The sequence below is a fragment of the Tamandua tetradactyla genome, chromosome 8, assembly GCF_023851605.1.
Source record: "Tamandua tetradactyla isolate mTamTet1 chromosome 8, mTamTet1.pri, whole genome shotgun sequence".
NCBI classification, from domain to species: Eukaryota; Metazoa; Chordata; class Mammalia; order Pilosa; family Myrmecophagidae; genus Tamandua; species Tamandua tetradactyla.
Window position 1 is genome coordinate 39457271 of NC_135334.1, and position 19196 is coordinate 39476466.

Genomic DNA, 19196 nt, shown 5'->3' on the forward strand with positions numbered 1-19196 from the left:
TAGATTTTGACCTTATTTGGAAATGGGGTCTTCTTTGCAGATGTAATTACATAGGATGAGGCCATACTGGATTAGGATTGACCATAAATCCAATGACTGTTGTCCATAAAGCAAGTCATGTGAAGGCACAAAAACACAGCACAGGGAAGGGGCCCATGTAAAGATGGAGGCAGGGATTGGAATGATAGAGCTGCAAGTCAAGGAACATTAAGAATTGTCAGCAACTACCAGAACCAAGAAGAAGCAAGAAAGGATTCTTCCTTGGGGCCTTCAATAGGGAACATGGCCTGCCAACACCTTGGTTTTAGACTTCTAGCCACTAAAATTGCAAGAGAATAATTTCTGTCATTACACCATTTGTGGTAATGTGTTTCAGTGTTATTGGACAGAGGCCATGGATTATTTTGCCTGCCATGCTCAATAACCAATTCCTGAGACCCTGGGGTTCCAGAGAGAAAGAGTTTATTACTACATGCTTAGTAGAAGAGCAGACAACCTAATGACCCAAATCTGTTTCCTTGAAGCTACAGTATTTTGGATAGTTTTATTAGAGAAAAGATGGGCAGAGTTTAGGATAATGAGCATAGTGTCCCCAGATGATGTAATTAGAGAGAAATTAATAGTATTCTGATTATTGAGCATGCACAGATTACATGCTTAGTCACAGAACATATGAAAGAAAATGGCAGAATGAGGTATAGATGACTTGTAGGTTCAAATCTAAGCTACTGCACATGCCAGGAGGGCTTACTGTGTTTAGATCCAGTCTCAGTCATCAAGATAATTTGGGAACTGGTGTGGGTTAGTTGCGGGTGGACCCAAGACCCTTTCATTAACAAACATTAAGGGTTGTCTTTAGTGACTACAAGGCTCTAAAGTTGAAAAACTAGATAATTAAGGTACAGGTGAAGGTTAGTCAAGAGGTATTTACAATCACAGGGGCAGAAGATAAGGGCCATACAACCATTATCAGAGATCAAGGCAGCTATATTACAATTCAGAGATTTCAGTTAATTCCCTGTCTACTCCAATGTGCCAGAAAGCAAAAAGGAATATATGTATAATGATTCAGTAATCAAAACCACTCCTTAAATCCTGATTTCTTGGTTACAATGACAGCCATAGAAACAAATGCACAGACTCGGCAATGAGACTAAATAGAGTGTCTCTGAAGTTCACCTCATGTTATAATATTTGGTAAACCAGAAATAATAAAAGTATAATAGCTAACATATCCACAACACTTACCATGTGCCTGTATCATTTTAAGCTCTATCTATACCAATGATGCCTTTAAAAATACATCACCATAATATTCTATAGACAATACCAATAGTGTGAAACTAGGAAATATTTATTGTTTTCATTTTCTCACCTGACCTCAGAGATTAAATCATTACATGGGGCAATACAGAGACATAATTTCCCCATTTCCTGAGATTACATGAGACCGCACAAATTTTAACTCAGTAAAGGTCTGACTTTTCAAGTCTTTTACCGTCTTCTCCTAATCTCAAAACATATTGGGTAAAAACTCTTAGAAGGAGCAAAGACTCAGCCTCAGGGGATTGAGAAAACCTTCTTGACCAAAAGGGGGAAGACTGAAATGAGACAAAATAAAGTGTCAATGGCTGAGAGATTCTGAACAGAGTCGAGAGGTTATCCTGGAGATTATTCTTATGCATTAAATATATATCACCTTGTTAGTCAAATGTAATGGAGAGGCTGGAGGGAACTGCCTGAAAATGTAGACCTGTGTTCCAGTAGCCATGTTTCTTGAAGATGACTGTATAATGATATAGCTTTCACGATGTGACTGTGTGATTGTAAAAACCTTGTGTCTGATGCTCCTTTTATCTACCTTATCAACAGATGAGCAAAACACATGGAATAAAAATAAATAATAGGGGGAACAAATGTTAAAATAAATTTGGATTGAATGCTAGGGATCAATGAAAGGGAGGAGTAAGGGATATGGTATGGATGAATATTTGTCTGTTGTCTTTTTATTTCTTTTTCTGAATTGATGCAAATGTTATAAGAGATGATCATGATGATGAATATGCAACTCTGTGATGATATTGTGAATTACTAATTATATATGTACAACAGAATGATCAAAAGAATGTTTGCATTTGTTATTTTTTTAAAAAAATTAAAAAATCAATTTAAAAATTCAATAAAAAAAAGAAACAACAACAAAAAAACCATATTGGTTAAGTCTGAGCTCACTAAAGAACCATTTAATTACATCATCGCCCCCAGACCTTGCAGAATACTTAAACAGAACACAGGGACTACTGAACAGTAACTAAGAATATTCGAAATCCAAACAACTGCTAAACATGCAACAACTTCAGTTCACTCCCTAGGACTCCAAAGAATACCCTAGTGAAAGCAATTAGGACAATTGTCCTCAAATCTGTTGCTGATAATAAGAAGAACCCAGTGCCTCATTACAGTCTCTTTTGTAGCAGCTCAGCATGATGGTGTTAAAGGAGTGTTATGTTTGCTAAATTTGTCCTTGACATAGTGTATCCCTAGTTTGGAAGGGAACATTCTAAGATTCCCTGGCACCCTGGTGTCCCTGCTTTGAATAATCCCCAAATATGTGAATATGATGGCTATTAGTTGTGTGCTTAAGTTATGTTGTGAGACACAATTCATGGCGATATAAAGAGATTATCCAGGTGTACCTGACCTAATCACATGAGTCTTTAAAAGTAAAGCATTTTCTCTGTCTGACCACAGAAGGGGAAGAGAGATCTGAATCCTGGGAAGGATTTGACATGCCATTGCTAGCCTGAAGGAGATGGCTACATCATAGAATATGGGCAGCTCCTAGAAGGTAAGGACAGCTCTTGCTGACAGCCAGCAAAGAAATAGAGACCTTGGTCCTACAACAGCAAGGAACTGAATTCTACAAGTGACAAGAATAAGCTTGAAAGCAGAGTTTTCCCTAGTGTCTCCAGATAAGAACTCAACCTGGTCAACACTTTGTAATGTCTTGAACAAAGAACCCAGCTCTGACCAATAGAACTCTGAGCTAGTAAATGGGTATTGTTTCAAGTCACTAAATTTATGTCAATTTCTTAATGTGGCAGTAGCTAACTACTATACTTGGAAAAATTGCTTCAAAGCACAAACTTGTATATTGAATATCACTTTTCCTCTCTGACCTATAAAATATGTGGTGATGCATGCCCAACTAAAATCCATTTGTCTTATAGAAAATGTGGGTGACACGCAGTCTTTCAAAAATTAATCTCCCTATAATTCACACTTAGTCTTTCTAAGTGGCTTTAAGGACCATGGTAACACACTCCCGATCACATCCATTTTATGAAATTCTAAATTTCTTGTGACCAAAATTTGAGTCTGGTTATTTTTGGAACACTCCATATGTAGCATGATGTTTCCCATATCAGAAATTCTTTCTTTTTTTAATTAGGTTGTAGTTTTACAGAGAAGTCATGTAAAAGTACAAGATTTCCATATATTCTTATTAGTCACCCTTTGTATTAGTGTGATACCTTTGTTACAATTGCTGAAAGAATATTAAAATATTACTGTTAACTATAGTCCATAGTTTATATTGGCATATTGTTGTTTTCCTTATACCATCTTATTATTAATACCATGCAATAATGATGATTCATGAAAAGAACATTCCTATGTTTGTACTATTAACTGTAGTCCATCATCCATAACAGGGTTTGCATTGTTATACAGATCTATGTTTTATCTTCCATCTTGGCTTCTAGTAACATACACAACACTAAACTTCCTCTTTCAACCACATTTACGAACATAATTCAGTGCTATTAGTTACAGTCACAATAATGTGCCAGTATCACCACTATCCATTTCCAAACATTTTCAATCAACCTAAATGAGAATTCTGCACAAACTAAGCCTCAGGTCCACTTTCTCTACCCCCATTCTATCCCCTGATGACCTTTATCTTAGATTCTGACTTTATGAGTTTGCATATTGTAGGTGTTAGTTTATGTAGATATGAACTAACTACATACATTTTTTGTCCTTTCGTGTCTGCCTTATTTTACTCTACATAAGGTCCCCAGGTTCATCCATATTGTTGCATGATCAGAAGTTCATTACTCCTTACAGCTGAATAAGATTCCATTGCATGTATAAACCACATTTTGTTTACTTTTTCATCAGTTGATGGACACTGGGTTGCTTCCATCTTTTGGCAATTGTGAATAATGCCACTATGAACATCAGTGTTCAAATGTCTGTTTGAGCTCCTGCTTTCAGTTCTTCTGAGTTTATACCTTGAGCAGAATTGCCATACCGTATGGCATTTCTATGCTTAGCTTCCCGAGGAACCTCCAAACTGTCTTCCACAGAGGCTGCACCATTTTCAATTTCCACCAGAAGTGAATAAGTGTTTCTATTTCTCCACATCCTCTTCAAAACTTGTAGTTTTCTGTTTTTGTTTTTTTTTAATAGTGGCCATTCTAGTGGGTGTGGCTCCCTCAGCTCCTGTGGGTCATTCTGGCTTCTCCTGGAACACTTTCTCTCTTAGCTTCCCCAAACTCTCTTGGCTTAATTAAAGGATTCCAGCAAGTGGATTAAAGCCCACCATGAATGTGTATGGTCACATCTCCATGGAAACAGCCCAATCAAAGGTCCCACCCACAACAGATCTGCATCCATACGATTGAAATAAAAGAGCATGATGTTTTTGGGTTACATAACAGTTTCAGATCAGTACATTCCATCCTCTGTGCCCCCAAAAGACATGTTTTTTCCCATATACAAAATACATTCATTCTATCACAATATCACAAAAGCCTTAAACCAGTTCAGTAACAATACAAATATAATACAAAGTAAAAAAACAGTACACGGTCTCATCAAAGTCAACCATAGGCATGGTCTGTCCTAAGACAAAATTCTTCTCTGACTGTGGGCCTGTGAAACTTAGAAAAAGTTTTCTGTTTCCAATATACAACAGAGGGACAGTCATGGGATAAATGTTCCCATTGCCATAGGGAGAAATTGAAGGGAAAACAGAGCCAAACCATTTGGAAAACCTACAAGGCATACATCATTAGAGTTTAAGTTCTGAGAGTCCTCTATAGAATGATGTTTTATCCTCAGGGCTTGAGAGAGCAGCAGTTTCACCCTCTCCAAATGCTTATGCAGTAACCCTGCTCTCTCCAAACACTGGGGTAAGGGTTGCAACATTGGAGAGCGTTGGAGAGACCACCTTGTCTTGGCCCCACTCTCATTAAGCATCTGAGTGCACCAGACTCTCTGCCATCTCCAGGGCACACATTCAACCCCTTCCAGAACATGGAATGGTTTCCAGGTTCTCTTCAACCTCTGAGGAATGTGTTCCACCCTTTCCGAGGCCTGGGGCAGCAAAATATTTCCTGAACATCAAGGTGGAAGGCCCATCCTCTGCTTCTGGTGTAAACTCACTCTCTTCATGTGCATGGGTGGGGCTGCTCTCCTGGCCCAAGTTTTCTTAGCTGCAGATCTTAGTTTTCATATGTTCTAGTTTAAAACCTGCCAGAATGCAATGTACCTGTGCTGGCTTGAAAGGAAATATGCCCCCTAGAAAAGCCATATTTTAATCAAAATTCCATCTCATAAAGTTAGAATAATCCCTATTAAACACTGTATGTTTGAAACTGTAATCAGATCATCTCCCTAGATGATGTGATTTAGTCCAGAGTGGTTGTTTAGATGGATTAAGTGATGACATGTCTCCACCCATTTAGGTGGGTCTTGATTGGTTTATCGGAATCCTATAAAAGAAGAAACATTTTGGAGAAAGGAAGAGAGTCAGAGAGAGAGAGAACAGAATGACATAACCACGAGAAGCAGAGTCCACTAGCCAGTGACGTTTGGAGATGAAGAAGGAAAATGTTTCCTGGTTAGCTTCATGAAACAGGAAGCCAGGAGAGAAAGTAGTAGATGATGCCCTGCTCACCATGTGTCCTTCCAGATGAGAGAGAAACTGTGACTATGTTTGCCATGTGTCTTTCCAGATGAGAGAGAAACCCTGAATATCATCGGCCTTCTTGAACCAAGGTATCTTTCCCTGGATCCCTTTGATTGGACATTTCTATAGACTTGTTTTAATTGGATATTTTCACAGCCTTAGAACTGTAAACTAGCAACTTATTAAATTCCCCTTTTTAAAAGCCATTCTGATTCTGGTATATTGCATTCCAGCAGCTAGCAAACTAGAACAATACCAGAAACAGAATGGCTTTTAAAAGAGGGAATATACTAAGTTGCATGTTTACAGTCTAAGGCTGTGAAAATGTCCAAATTAAGGCATCAACAAGAGGTTACTATCAGTCAAGAAAGGCCAATGAACTTTGAGATTTCTCTATCAGTTGGGAAGGAACATGTTTGATGTCTGCTAGCTTTCTCTCCAGGAATCTTCAACAGCTCCCTTGGGGCTCTGTCCCTTCTGTTGACTCCATGGATTCTGGTGGTTCTAAAGCTTTTTCCAAAGTGGATCCCTCTTAAAGGGCTCCGTTAAGCAACCCCACTTTGAACGTGTGGAGACACATCTCCATGGAAACCATCTAATGAAAAGTTACCACCCACAATTGGGTGGATCACATCTCTATGAAATCAATAGAAAAATTCCCACTCATCAGTGTTGAATGAGGATTAAGGGACATGGCTTTTCTGGGGTACACAACAGATTCAAACTGGCACACCATGGTTATGCGTTTGAAGTATTTTTCTTTCAATCTGTCCCTTTTCTGTCTCTTTTAACTCAGACTATCAGTGATTCCATTCATACAGATCTTGCAAAAATTTTGTTGGTTTAGCATGTAGCATACAGGGATCAAAACCATCAGACAATAGGACTTTCCACAAATACTTTCTGAATATCTCCATTTCCAGTCTCAGCTTGTGCTGAAATGACTGACTGGTTCCATGTTTGGTTAAATCCTCACATGGAGCACTATTCTCTGGGGAGTCACTTTCTGGAAGCCCCAATTTCTCCTCTCAGCATCTCTGGGGCATCTTTCTCCCTCTGTGTCATTCACTTGGTTTCATCTCTCTGCTCTGTGCATGCTCTCTGTCTTTTATTTTCTTCATAGAGGACCCCAGTAAAAGAATTAAGGCACACCTTGAATGGGTGTGGTCATCTCTCCATGTAAACACCTTATTCAAAAGATCCCATCCAACAAGAGGTCTGTACCCACAAGATTGGATTAAAAAATCATGGCTTTTCCAGGATACATGACAGTTTCAAACCAGCACATGCCCTTTATCATGGTGAGGAAATTTTCTTGTATTCTTACCTCTATAACTGTTTTTATCAAGAGATAATGCTGGATTTTGTCAAGTGCCTTTTCTGCATCAATTAAATTGATCATGTGTTTTTTTCCCTTTCAGTTTGTTAATGTGGTGTATTACATTAATTGATTTTTTTATGTTGAACTGTCCTTGCATGCCTGGAATAAAACCTGCATGATTATGACTTACAATTCTTTTAACATGCTATTGAATTCAGTTTGCAAGCATTTTGTTGAAGATTTTGTATCTATATTCATTAGAGAAATTGGTCTGAATTTTATTTTTTTGTAGTATCGGTCTCTGGATTTGGTAAGAGTGATGTTGGCTTCACAGGATAAGCAAGGTAGTATTTCCTCTTCTTAATTTTTTAAAAAGTTTGAGCATGATTACTCAAGTAGGATTTGTATTAATTGTACTTGGAATAATTCATAGAATTCACCAGGGAAGACTTCTGGCCCTAGCCTTTTCTTTTTTTTTTTCTTTTTTAATTTATTTATTAATTAAAAAAATAAATAAAATAAACAACATACATAATTAGTAATTCACAATATCACCACTTAGTTGCATATTCATCATTTCTTAGAACATTTGCATTAATTCAGAAAAAGAAATAAAAAGACAATAGAAAAAGAAATAAAATGAACACAGGAAAGAAAAAAAAAGATTATACCTAACATACCCCTTACCCCTTACTTTCATTGATCACTAGCATTTAAACTAAATTTATTTTAGCATTGTTCCCCCTATTATTTATTTTTATTCCATATGTTCTACTCCTTTGTTGACAAGGTAGATAAAAGGAGCATCAGACACAAGGTTTTCACAATCACACAGTCACATTGTGACAGCTGTATCATTCAATCATCCCCAAGAAACATGGCTACTGCAACACAGTTCTACATTTTCAGGCAGTTCCCTCCTGCCTCTCCATTACATCTTGAATAACAAGATAAAATCTACTTGATGCATAAGAATAACCTCCAGGATAACCTCTCAACTTTGTTTGGAATCTCTCAGCCATTGACACTTTGTCTCATTTCCCTCTTCCCCCTTTTGGTCGAGAAGGTTTTCTCAATCCCTTGATGCTAAGTCTCAGCTCATTCTAGGGTTTTTCTCAATCCATTGATGCTGAGTCTCCATTCATTCCAAGATCTCTGTCCCACGTTGCCAGGAATGTTCACACCCCTGGGAATCATGTCCCACATAGAGAGGGGTAGGGTGGTAAGACTACTCGTGGTGTTGGCTGGAGAGAGGGGTCACATATGAGCAACAAAAGAGGCTCTCTTGTGGGTGACTCTTAGGTCTAAATTTTAAGTAGACTTGACCTATCCTTTGCGGGATTAAGTTTCATATGAACAACCCCCGAGACTGGGGGCTCTGCCTATAGCTTTGGTTGTCCACATTGCTTGTGAGACTATCAAGAATTCAAATTGGGGAAGTTGAATTTCTCCCCATTCTCACCACTCCCCTAAGGGCGCTTTGCAGATACTTTTCCACTCACTGATTGAATCAATCTGGGATTCATCAGGGCATCACTCTGGACAAACCAGCAAAATCTCATGTCCTACCTGAGATTCCAGGTACTTATGGCCTTCAATCAAACTATCTACATAAGTTACATTAGGAAATGCACTAGTCAAAATATAAATTTTGTTACAAATAAAGATTTTTTGCTTTAGTCTCACACAGAAGGTGACATTTTAAAATATTAATTACCATCTATTTTCAGTACCCTGCAATAATAACATTCCTTTGTTCTTCCTCATGCAAAAATGTGGCATATTTCTCAGGGACTGGAGCCTAGCCATGCTTAAAATTTTTTAATCCTTCTCTCCCTCTCTACATTCACTCTCTGCCCTCCGTACCTGTAACCCCCCTCTCTGTTCCCCCCTTCCCCCTCTTGTTGTAGACCGCCCATTTCCGTAGCTCACCACTAAACCACAAGCCTTCCTGTTATTCTCTTCACTCCTCTATACCTAACCTAAGCCCTCAGCCTAGCAACTGCCTCCTGCCTTGTGTGATTGGCTGTCCCTTCCTGACATGTGCGCCCAAGACTCCACCCCTCCCCGAGAGTACTTAAGCCCCACGCTTACCCCGCTCTGGGTTGTCCGAGCCCCGGGGTCTTCGGACCCCAGACGTCTCACTCCTCGGGTTCCCGGGTGGCCCATCCCGGAGTGTAACAATAAAAGCTTAAAACCCACATCTGGCCTGAGTGATGACTTCTTCGCGACCGCCGGCAGGGGAAAGACGCCGGCTTCAGCTTACCCAGGTTAATTCCCTGCGAGCTCGCCCCAAACCCACCCAGTGTACCGGTTGCGTGGCCCGGCTGAAGCTATCAGCGGCGCAAAATCATTTTTAAATTTGTACCTTGTACATTTCACTATTATTATACACTCTAGGCATTCCTAGATTATACCATCCCAATCTTTAACATCTATCTTTCTTTCTGATTTCATTTATGTCCCCAGTCCTCCTGCCTCTATCATTCTCACATGCAGCTTCATTCAGTGTTTTACTATGATTATATTACAGTTAGGTAGTATTGTGCTGTCCATTTCTGAGTTTTTGTATCCAGTCCTGTTGCACAGTCTCTATCCCTTCAGCTCCAACTACCCAATATCTTACCCTATTTCTATCTCCTGATGGTCTCTGTTATGAATAAAATATTCCAAATTTATTCAGTAATGTCAGTTCATATCACTGAGACCATACAATATTTGTCCTTTAGTTTTTGGCTAGTCTCACTCAGCATAATGTTCTCAAGATCCATCCATGTTGTTACCTACTTCATGAATTTATTCTGTCTAAAGCTGCATAATATTCCATCGTATGTATATGCCACAGTTTGCTTAACCACTCCTCTGTTGATGGACATTTTGGCTGTTTCCATCTCCTTGCAATTGTAAATAATGCTGCTACAAACATTGGTGTGCAAATGTCCGTTTGTGTCTTTGCCCTTATGTCCTTTGAGTAGATACCTAGCAATGGTATTGCTGGGTCATATGGCAATTCTATATTCAGCTTTTTGAGGAACTGCCAAACTGCCTTCCACAGTGGTTGCACCATTTGACATTCCCACCAACAGTGAATAAGTGTGCCTCTTTCTCCATATTCTCTCCAGCACTTGTCATTTTCTGTTTTGTTGATAATGGCCATTCTGGTGGGTGTGAGATGATATCTCATTGTGGTTTTGATTTGCATTTCTCTAATGGCCAGGGATGTTGAACATTTCTTCATGTGCCTTGTAATTGTTCTATTGAGGTATTTTGTTTCTTCTAGACTCAGTGGAAGTTGTTCGTGTATTCCTAGGAAGTTGTCTATTTCACCTAAGCTTTCTAATTTTCTGGCAAATAGATATTCATAGTATTCTTTTATGATCCCTTGTATTTCTGTGGGGTAAATTGTGATGCCCCCACCTCATTTTTTATTTTATTTATTTGCATCTTCTCATTTTGTTTCTTTGTCAGTCTAGCTAAGGATTTGTCAATTTTATTGATATTTAAGAATCAACTTTTGGTTTAGTTTATTCTTTCTATTGTTTTTTTATTTCATAAAATGAAAAATAAATTTCATTTATTTCTGCTCTAATCTTTATTTCTTTCCTTCTTCTTGCTTTGGGATTAGTTTGCAATTCTTTTAATAGTTCCTCCAGTTGTGCAGTTAGGTCTTTGATTTTAATTCTTTCTTCTTTTTTAATACAGGCATTTAGGTCTATAAATTTCCCTCTCCACACTGCCCTCAGTGCATCCTATATGTTTTGATATAATGTCTTCTTGTTTTCATTCCTCTTGAGATATTTACTGGTTTCTCTTGTAATTTCTTCTTTACCTCACTGACTGTTTAAAAGTGTATTGTTGAATTTCCACGTAATTGTAAATTTTCCAGTTCTCTGCTTGTTATTGATTTCCAGCTTCATTACATTATGGTCAGAGAAAGTGCTCTGTATAATTTCCATCTTTTTAAATTTATTCAGACTTGTTTTGTGACCCAACATGTAGTCCATCCTGGAGAGTGATCCATGAGCACTTTAGAAGAATGTATATTCAGCTGTTTTGGGGGTGCAATGTTCTGCATATATCTTTTAGATCTAGTTCATTTATTATATTATTCCAGCTCTGTGGAAGCACCCTGGGGTGGCTATGAGGTGGACCAGGCCAGGGTTCATCTATTAAGAGTTGATCCTTCCAGAGTGTATAAGTGAGAAATAACTGAAAACTCAGACATTATCTTCTCCAACACACCAGTAGGTGGCAGAGCAAAGATTTAATTAAACCCAGGTCTGCATGACTCCAAAGTCAGTGCACATTTCAATATAAATGTTTTCTGCTCAAAACAGTAGTTCCTATTATAGCTAGAGAGGATAGTTGTGTTATAGTGGGAAGAAAAAGTGGAAGGGAAATCTCTTTCCAAAGAACCATGAAAGGGCCAGGTAGAAAAAGCACAGACTTTAGAATAATATGACTTGGATTTGAATCACAGGTGTGTGGCCTTGAGTGTTATCATTGGCAAAAAGGAAATAATCATGCAGAGCCATTTGTTTATGGCATAATTGACCTGTCAAGTAGTTTGTAACATTAAATCACTGTATGTTGCAATTATCCTTCCTTCTGACTTTTAAAACTGTCCCTGTGATCAGGCACAAAATGGCAATGAAAGGTAAGGAAAGGAGTCACTGAAATGTAACCCATTTTCTTGGTCTGCAGTTAGTATTTTCCTGAATTAAAAATAGAAATTTGTCCCTAGAATGTTAATACATACAGTACAAATTTGATATAACCAGTTCATCAATACTCCAAGCAGCTTAATTACAAATATAGAATTTATTGCAAGTATACAGAAAAAGAATATATAATTGATATAGAAGAAGCCTGATTTTTGTGTAGGGCAGATTTGGATTAAAAATGCAATTCTAACACTTTTAAGCCTACTATCCGTAGGCTGGTATTCAGTTTTCTGGAGACTCTCAAGGTAAATTATATATATATACATATATTTATAAAAATTTTTAAATAAAATTTTGTTTTATAGAATTTTATCTCAAAATAAATAATATTGAGATATGCCCATGACCGTTTTGAGAATTAAATAAAATAGTAAATGCATCATAGACAGTATTTAATCACATAATTCCTCTGAGAGTAGAAAGACACCTTAAATTCTCCTACTTTAACCCTCTCAAATTGGTAATAAGGAAATTGAGCCCCTGCATTCTCAATTATTTTATTTCATTGGAATAAAAACTATTGGAATGATCGTTCAAGAGTCTCGATGGGGATGTATCAACACACTACATATTGATACTGAATGCTTATCTATAATGTAACTTAAATATAACTCTTGAGCAAGTAAGTGAGAATATAATTTTCTGCTAAATACAGATCATAAAGTAACACAGTGGATTATCCCCATTATTAATTCTGGAGTCTTACCCAAGAAGCAGCTATACTGTTCAGTGCAGTTTTCATCATCATCATCATCACCTTCATTGCCATGAACTAAATGCGTTTCTAAAAATATAAACAAAGGTGACAAATGTCTTAGTTGCATAAGTTATGGCCAGGAAGTCAAATAACACTTCCTTGACTAGTGCACGACTTAGTCTTGATGTGATTCTTTTACATTAGGTCAGTAGCGAAAATACCCTTTTAGGGAATGTGAATGATATAACACTTGTCCACCATATGTTAAATAATTTTAATGCACTGACTTATTTACAGAGCTGCCCTAATTATTGACTCCTGTGTAAATGCTGTGTTTGAAAATAGAATGACTGTCTAGGTCTCTATCAATACATCTGCCCTAGTGCAGTGAGAATTTATGGGTTGTTCGCATTTTAAGACTGTTTCTTACTAGAAAAATCAAACTGAGCAAACAAATTTAAACACACACACACACGCAAACACGATGCTTTATTACCTATAACATGAGTTTCAGAGCAAGTAAGATGGTAGAAGAAATTTATTTTTGGACAGAGGCAATGCAAGGCAATGGAAGATCTTCCCGACTCTAATAACACCTCCTGCTGGGGAGAGTCTAGTCTGACCACCTGACAGGCTGTCCCACAGCAGAGACAGCTATGAAAGAATGGGAAGGCTGAAATTTTATAGTTAAGTTTTGCTTTTTTCTCTGAAGAGATAAAACTAATTGCATAGATATACTCTATTTTTCTGTTTAGCCAAATGAAAGAGAGCGTGTCAACCAGCCCGGTTGGGCATGGGTAGCATGAAAAGCTGCCTGGGGTGTTTGTGTGTGACCGAATCTTGAAGGATGAGTAGGAGTTTGACAAAGGGAAACGTGACCCAGAAGAGGGAATAGCATACACTAAGCACAGAAATACACCCAGTAAAGTATATGACTAATTTGATCAATATAAACCAAGGTAAATTATCTTCTGTGTTATGCATTTTTAAACTCCAATAGTTAGGATGGATGTCCACACATCATGTTAGGATCAAGTTAGGATAAATTTGGGGGCCAGTTGTGGGAAAGGGTAAAACATTAGATAGGAATTAGACTTCTTGGGTTGACACTGTGGTTCTGCCATTTCCTACTTACACAGCTTTTAGCAAGCCTTCCAACTTCTTCTGAGGTGCCACAGAGCTTCCACATCTGTAAATCTGGTATGTTAACATATCTCTTGTAGATATCATGAGAATTAAATGAGATAGCATATACAAAAGCTCTGTGTAAACCCTCACATGAGGTAACTTCTTTGTATGATGGATGAGATAAAGCTATGGCCATGTTAGCTCCTTGTGACCCTCTGGGAGTGAGTTAGCAATGTTGAAAAGGTCCTTTTTTTCCAGAAAGAGAAGGGCTTCTTCTCTTTCTCTTCTCTAAAGCCACCAAGCAATGAAGTAACTTCCACAGGGCTTCCCTTAGTACCCAGTGCTCCCTTTACACAAAGTATAAATGGTTAAGTTCAAATTGCACAAACCATTATATGTTAAGCAGTGTGCTTAACTGGCAGTCTCTATGATCAAGGGAAGAAAGCAGATGAGTGTTAAGTGTCTACACTCTGTAGGACTCTGTTTTAGATATTCAATATCTATTATCTCCTTTATGCTTTTTAACAGAGGGATTTCCATTTTAAAGATAAGGAAATTGTGATTCAGAAATTTGATGCAAATTTACCTTCCCATTTACCCTTCCTAGTAATCCCTCTTTTCCCTCAGGTGGAAAAATTCAAAATAAGTAGTGGTTTTCTGCCTTGACTTTATATCAGAATTTTTATTAAAAGTACAAATAAGTGGACTCTACTTCAGCTACTGAATGAGAATCTCTGGGGAAGGGTCCAGGCATGTACATTTTTAGGAAGCCTCGCTGTAACTTCAAGAATGAGCTAAGAACTCCTGTTGTAAGAGAGAATAGAGGATATACAACAAGAAAAGCTGGTTTGTGATCATGCAAACTTGCTTTGGAATATTAAATGCACCACTTGGTAGCTGAGAGACCAGGAGCAAATTATTGAAAGCGTGAAGAGTGGTGATTAAGTCCCTGTTCACTGGATCCATTTCCAGTTATAGTCCAGGCATGTTCCTACCAAGGCTCTGTGTGATTGGGCTGACAACTCTTACTCTGTTCTCTTATGATTCCTGCCTTGAATTTTGTTGCAATGACCCAGTTAGGAGTAATTATTGGAGATAAGGCAAGCTATGGTTCTGCTTTCAAAAGCTGATTCTATATACTAAAGGCAGGTAAGGATTGAAATAGTTTATCCCATAAAGCAAGAGCCTCAGAGCCCCTAAAGTTGATGGCTATTGGTGATCCCTAAGGGACTGTCTTTTCTAATTCATTATTTCATTCTACAGCTATTTATTAATCATCTACTATATGCTAGGTACTGTGTAGATGCTAGGGACACGATACAGGGCAAAAGGAGCTATTGTTCCTGCTCTTGATAAGTGCAAAGTTGGGGAGTCACACTAATAAATGTGAGATAATTTCTCAAAGGAAAGGGAAATGAACTCTCAGAGAGCATATAGCAAAGGTTCTGATCAAGAATAACCTCTAATTCAGAGCTAAAGCGTGAGTAGGAGAATGCCCAATATTACGTACGCTACATACAATAATACACTCATGGCCCAGCTGGAGGAAGATGTGAGAGAACACATTTTGACTGAGGATCAGAAGGCAATCAAGGCCAAGTATTCTCCAGTCAATCAGAAGTACAAGTGTTTGGATCATACAGCTGATATCCAGTTGCACGCCTGGGGAGATGCTTTGGAGGAACATTTGATCAGTGCGCAGTGGCTATGTTTGGTTACATGACAGATACTGGGACTGTTGAGCCTCTCCAAACAGAGGTAGAAACCCAAGGAGATGACTTACAACCTTCTGTTTCACTTTTTGGATGAGTGACTTTATAAATTCTGGGCTGATGAGTTCTTTATACCCCAGGAAGTGAAAGTACTCAAGTATTGATTAAAGGAATTTCAAATTGTGGTCAACTGGGTAGGGAGATGAGTTTTCATTGTCCAAGCATCCTCAGGGAACTGAAGTCAAGACAATAACATATTCATCAATGCAGGTCAATAGTGAAGAGAAGCCAGGAGTTGTCATGATCATTGACATTTAAAATACAAAGAGAAGAAGGAGTATAACAGAGAAGACAGGATTTAAAAATGAGTATGATTGTTGAATGATTACATTACTATTTCTTATGGCCTCCAGTGTCTTGGAGGAGCTAGAAGATAAAATGAAAAATTGTGGAACTGTAACACATGCCAAACTTTAAATTCTGCTCTATAACTATCTATTAAAACGTACTTGGAAATGTACTGCTTTTTTGTATATACATATTTTATATTTCACAATTAAATAAAAGAGTTAAAATAAAATAAAATAAAATCCAAAGAGAAGACTCCTTCCTTTTGAGAAGATAGCATGATCTATTGATGGATAGAAACTTGCAAAACTGAAATTTTTAGCTTAAACTGTGACTTCCAGAGATGGCCAATCAGGGCACAGCTATGGTCTGTGTGACCCAAATATTCAAACTTTAAAGAATTCTTCAGGTGGTAATTATGGCCCCTTATGATGTCCCTCTTGTGGCAGCAGGTGCTTCCCTCCCTTATAATGGAAATCAAACCCTCCAGCCTGGTCCCAAAAGGGATCACCAATGTAAGCAGCAGCCCCGGAGACCCTTCTCAGGCCCGACTACTAGCACTCTGGAGTGTCAGCCAGCTTCTCCAAAGCCTCTGCACTCTAACCACTCTTATCTTTCTTTGATAAAAAGAACAATTTGATAAAAAAAAACAGAGTGCATACTAACAAGCTAACTAGGAGAATCAGGAGCGACAATAAGGAAATTTCCAAGGTTCAATTCTTTTTTCTAAGAGTAAGCAGGCAGAAAATTTATTGAGAGTACATGCAAGAAGACACAGGTGAGGGATGTGAGAGACAATAGGCAATGTGAGCCCTGTGCTTTTATAGATTAGCTTTACTTATTCTGCCTCCCTTCTCTTCATTCGGGGCATTTTCTTCTTCCCTCCCTTCTCTCCAGGGCAGTGCCTGGTGGTAGATAATACATTTGGGTGGGTGGGGTGGCTTTACAAAGTGTCATGTTTTGCATCCCTCTTCCAGGATCCTCCAAACCCTGACTTAAATGTTGCCTTTGTCACCCCATGAGCCCTTAGTTCAGGGCTGGGCAGCTTGGACTTGGCTGCCTTTGTTGTCATCATTCCGTCCCCTCACTTCCTCTTCTGCCCTCAGAGGGTGACACTGGACTTCAGGGTCTCCTTTCACAGCAAAGACAGAACAGAGGAACTCCCAATGAATGTTCTCACCTCTCCACACCAGAATCAATCCCTCCTTCGCCACACTTAGACCCTCTCCATTCTCCTACACAGCTGTTTGTTGAAGGATTTAACGTTTGTGTTGAAGCAAATAATTCAAAGAATAAGTAGATCCACATGGAAAAATACACTGAATATATTAATTACATTAAAAGTAGTAAGAATATAGAAAGTTGTATGTATGTAGAGTCTGATTCCATTTCATTAAAAAGTATGTGTTTGTATGTATGTGCATCAAAAAAAGAAAGAAAGAAAAGGAATATGCACCACACACAGCTACCTCTGACTGAATGTGGAAGTGGAGTACAAGATGATTCTCCCCAACTCCATCAATGATTGTTTTTTTGTTTCTTTTTTACTATGAGAATTATTGTTGGAGTTTGTGAAAACTTAGGTGAGTAAAATATGTATCCCAACTATAGGGTCTCCATTAGCAACTGCTGTTCTCTCTAGTCTTAATCAGTGAGTGATTTACAATTTAGTTTTTTGTTGTTGTTGTTGTTTTTTCAAAAACAGTAGAAAAACACCCATAGGCCCCTTGGGGACAGTGGCTCATCAAGGGCAGTGTATTCATTTTCTATGAGTTCTGTAACTAGTTACCACCAACTTAATGACTTCATATAACATAAATGTACTATCTTATAATTCTGTAGGTCAGATGTCTGAAATAGATCTTACTTGGCCAAAATCAAGGCATTTTTATTTTCCTGGAGGCTCTAGGAAGGAATTTGCTTCCTTGCCTTTTCCAGCTACTAGAGGCCATACACACATTCCTTGATAAATAGCCTCTTCCTCCATCTTCAGAGTCAAAAATGTTGCATCTCATCACGCCTTCCTGTAACCACATCTGGGAAAAGTTCTCTGCTTCTAAGGACTCCAATAATTAGACAGGCCCCACCTGGATAAGCCTGGATACTCCCAACATCAAGGTCCTTAAGTTTAATACATTAGTGTGTTAATCTGCAAGGTGCTGGAGTGTGATACACCAGAACTGGAACAGCTCTGAAAAAGGGGGATTTAATAACTTACAAGTTTATAGTTCTACGCTTATAAAAACGTCCAAACTAATACATCTATGGAAAGATACCTTACTTCAAGGAAGGCCAATGGATCAGAAACCGCTCTGTCAGCTGGGCAGTCATGTGGCTGGCATCTGTTGGTCCATTGCTCCTGGGCTCTGTTGCTTTCAGCCTCTGTCCCTGTGTGGGTTCCTAACTTTGCTTCTCTGGGGCTGTCTTTCATCTCTTGGCTTACCTTGGTTCTCTCCAGGTTCTGGCTTGCTTCACATCTCATGGGGAGGCACACAGCAACATCTGCTGGACTTCAAGGATCTCCAAACATCCATTTATCTCTTTTTCTGTTGGTTCTGAGGCTTCTACCATTTCTGTCTCCTAAACATTTCCTGTTTTAAAGAGGAATTCTAATCAGTAAACTAATCAACATCTACCTGGAATAGATGGAGCCACATCTCCATCTACTCAAAGGTAGATGGGTGCATCACACACTCAATTGGGTGTGTCACATCTCTGTGGAGATAATCTAATTGAAAGTTTCCAGTCTACAGTATTGATTAGGATCAAAAGAAACAGCTGGCTCCAGAAGATTGGATCAGGATAAAAACATGGCATTTCTGGGGTTCATAATTCTTTCAAACCAGCATATTCCACCCTCTGGACCCCCCAAAAGACATGGGGTTTTTTTTCCATATACAAAATACATTCACTTCATTATAATAACACAGTTTTAAAACATTTCAGCATAATACAAATTCAATGCAAAGTTAAAACTGGTACAAAGTCTCATCAAAGTCAACTTACAGGAATGATCTGTTCTGAGACAAAATTCTCCACAGACACTGGCTCTGTAAAACTCAGAATAAGTTGTCTGCTGCCAACATACAAAGGAGGGACAGTCATATAATACTGTTTCCATTTTCATAGGGAGAAATTGGAAGGAACACAGGGGTCACCAGACCCAAACAGTTCTGGAAATCTGCAGGGAAAACATTAAATTTCGAAGTCTGAGAATCATTTATCCTTGAGCCTCTAGAAAGTGGCAGTCCCACCCTTTCCAAGGGTCTCTGCATGGCTTTGCTCT

The 19196-nt window shown here is 38.5% G+C and overlaps 1 pseudogene; it reads left to right on the forward strand.

Moving 5' to 3' along the window:
- The first annotated feature begins 9458 nt into the window (after window positions 1-9458).
- On the forward strand, window positions 9459-15880 carry LOC143643348 (protein archease pseudogene; annotated as a pseudogene).
- The last annotated feature ends 3316 nt before the right edge of the window (window positions 15881-19196 follow it).